Source organism: Octodon degus, unplaced genomic scaffold (assembly GCF_000260255.1).
Source record: "Octodon degus isolate 3935 unplaced genomic scaffold, OctDeg1.0 scaffold00019, whole genome shotgun sequence".
In the NCBI taxonomy this organism is placed as follows: domain Eukaryota; kingdom Metazoa; phylum Chordata; class Mammalia; order Rodentia; family Octodontidae; genus Octodon; species Octodon degus.
The window spans coordinates 19,057,401-19,060,673 of NW_004524595.1; the positions used below are offsets into that span (position 1 = coordinate 19,057,401).

A 3,273-nucleotide genomic window follows, 5' to 3' on the forward strand; every position below is an offset into this window, starting at 1 on the left:
CTCTCCTAACAGGTGTGAAGTAATCTTTTCTTTTTTGTGGCTTTGATTTGCATTTTTCTGATGATGAGTGAGAAAATGTGTCTTTTGGCTATTTTCACATCTTTGGAGGAATGTCTTCAGATCTTTTCCTCATTTTAAAATTAGTTGTTTTATTTATTGCATTGTATTGCAATTGTATGAATTTGTTATATAGTTTTACACTAGTCTCTTATATAAGATTCACAAATATTTCCTTCTGGTTCATGGGCTGCTTTTCCATTTGGCTGGTTGTTTACTTTGCTGTGTAGAAGGCTTTCGGTTTGATTGGTCCCTGCCTTTGTTAGTTTTCTCTTAGTTCTGTGGCTTGTGTTTAGATGTCCACTCACAGCATCATGTGGTCATAGGTAGGTTTTTTTTCAGAGGACTTGAGGGGACATTTAAACACAAGGTATAATATTCCATCCATGTCTAGCAAAGATTCATGCACATCCCTTTATGCAAAAGGCATTTAGTCCAACTCTATGAGACCTAACAGTTTCAGCGTTGCTGAGATGTTCAAGTCCCAAGTCTCCTGTGAGGTTTAAGGTGAACTCTTAGCTACAAGCCCTTGTACAAATGAAAACTAAACACTTCCAACATTCAATGGTACAAGATATACATTTCCATTCCAAAAGATGCAGCAGTTGTGTAACAAGGAATGGGAACAATGCAAGACCAAAATCGAGCAGGGAATGTACAGTTCCATTTCCAGCATCCCCTGCAATCTGTGGCAAGTTGTGAACTACAAATAGCTTGGGTGACTCCATCTCTATAGCACTTCCAGGGGTTGTAGCCCCCATAGCTTCTCTCTAGGGCCAACTCTGCTTGCTTCTTGCATGTTCCTGGCTTCTCCAAACATTTGGGGTCTTTAATGCACCTTTGGCTTTATACTCACAGCTTCATATACTGACCTCTCAGGGGCACACTGGCTGGCCTCTCAGGCCTTCTTCTAAAATATAGGTAGAAGCATTCCTGACCCTATGACTCTTACATTCTGTGTGCATGTAAAATCAGTACCACAAGAATAATGCCAAGGTCTGTTGTGAGCTGGACCAATAGACAGGTTTCCATTTCTCTTGGTCATAGGGATCTAGTGGCTATGAACCAAATTTGGAGGAACAACTTCCCTAGGCTACTGTCATTCTGGAACATGGTGCTCTAGGGCTTTCTTCTCATGCCAAAGTCTATTAGCTTTGCAATCTTGAGGCTTCAGAGGCTGGAGTCCTGTATTAATGTCCCCAGGCCATCTTTTCTGTTTTCTTCTGCAATACTTGGGTTTCCCTTGCTAGTCTTTGAGCAATACATTTCTCCTCGGTTCCATCTTTGCAGGCCACAACTTTACTGGAGCTTCCTTTCTGGTTAAAGTGACAACATTTTAAATCATTCTTTTGGTCTCTTTGCTCTTGATGCATAAATATGGCTAAAAGCCCCAATAGAAACCATTCCACTACTTCAGCATTAGATTCCCCTGAAATTTCTTCTAGCAAATTAGTCTGCCATCCTTAATCTTAGTCTTGGCAAAGTCTCTGGATGTGAGCTTAATGCAGATAAATTTTCTACCAAGATATGATATGTATTATCTGGAGTCCAAAGCCAGTGTTGTCCTTCTTCTCAGCAGACCCTACCCCCAAAGCCTGTCTTTTTTTTTTAAATATATATATATTTTTAACATTTATTTAGTGTGTGTGTGTGTGGCCAGCTCAGCCCACCAGGGGCGCGGCTGGCTGGCATGTGGTGCTGGGGGATTGAACCGCGGTCCCTGTGCTTTGCCAAGCTTGTTCCAAGTAGGTGCTTTAGACCACTGAGCCATCTCTCCAGCCCCCCAAAGCCTGTCTTTACTAGCAGAATTTCTATCAACTTTCTGGTCTCCTTCTGGTCTTCTGAACTCTGACTGAAATCCCCCATCAACTACAGCCCAAAGCATTCTAGTTCTATCTTTTGTAACTCTTCCTCTTCCTACAAGCCATTCCAAAAGGCTCCTAAATCACATGGTCAGGCACAGTCAGAGAAATGACCTCACTCCTCTAGTACCAAATTTTGTTTTAGTTACTTATTACTGAGACACAGTGCCTGTCATCCAAAGTTAAAGGAGGAAAGGTTTATTTAGCTCACAGTTTATAGAGTTTTAATCCACAACCAATTGACCCCCAGGACAGGGTGGTGTGGCAGCAGGCATTGTAGAGGAGCACCAGTTCCTAGTGGGCAGAAGATAGCTAAGCAGCAAGAAATGATCACAGCTCTATCTTTGTATCTTATCTAGGCTGCTAGAATTGCACCATGAATCAATCTTTGCATCATACACTCTAGATCCAGCACCTCTGAAAAATTCCCAACTATAACTAAAACTTTGGGGGGACATGTGGACACAGGCCTTATAAAAGTTTATTTCCAATGCCACTGTCAAGGAGCTTTCTCCTTATATAGTATTTTCTTTTAGGAATTTCATGGTTTCAAGTTTTAGGTTTAAACTCTTCATTATTGTTGAGTTTTGTTTGGGTTTTGTGCAAGTTATGAGAAAAAGGACAAGTTTTATTCTTTTACATCTCAATATCTAGTTTTCCCAACAGCATTTACTGAAGAAATTATTCTTTCTGTACTGTATCTTCTTTGTGCCTTGTTAAAATTAGTTGGTCAGGAGTTGTTTGGAGGCTAGGGTTGTGGGGATAAAGGTCCACAGGCTGAGTGAACATGTCGCATAAACAAATTTATTATTCAGACGAATATGACAATGAAGAACTTGAATACTGGCATGTCATGTTGCTCAAGGATATAGGCAAGCTGGTACCTAAAACTCATTTGATGTCTGAGATCTGAATGGAGGAACCCCGATGTTCAGCAGAGTCAGGGGTGGGTCCATTATATGATCCACAAACCAGATCCTCATAACTTGCTGTTCCGAAGGCTGCTACCCAAGAAACCAAACAAATGAAGCTGGTAAGCCACCTTTCAGCCTCAGGCTGTACACAGCTGTCCTTCCTGCCTGATGTCTTTCTGATAATATGATTATGTTGCCTTCTCGTTTCTCACTTTGATATATATGTTTTAGGGAAGGGTCTACAGTATGTTCAGAGTCTCACTACTAGATCGGACTCATAGTGATCTGCCTGTTTATAGCCTCCCAAGAGTGGGATTACAGGTGCGTGCACTACCATGCCTAGTCTCAATTGCCATTTCAGTGTGCCCCGGGGGTGGGGACAGTATGGCAGTCCTGGGGATCAAACCCCCAGTCCCTGGGCCTGCTTGCAGGTGCTTTAA

At 41.9% G+C, this 3,273-nt stretch overlaps 1 pseudogene; it reads left to right on the forward strand.

Annotated features, from left to right (window-relative positions):
* Positions 1 to 2,706: 2,706 nt before the first annotated feature.
* On the forward strand, positions 2,707 to 2,947 carry LOC101562802 (annotated as a pseudogene).
* Positions 2,948 to 3,273: the final 326 nt, after the last annotated feature.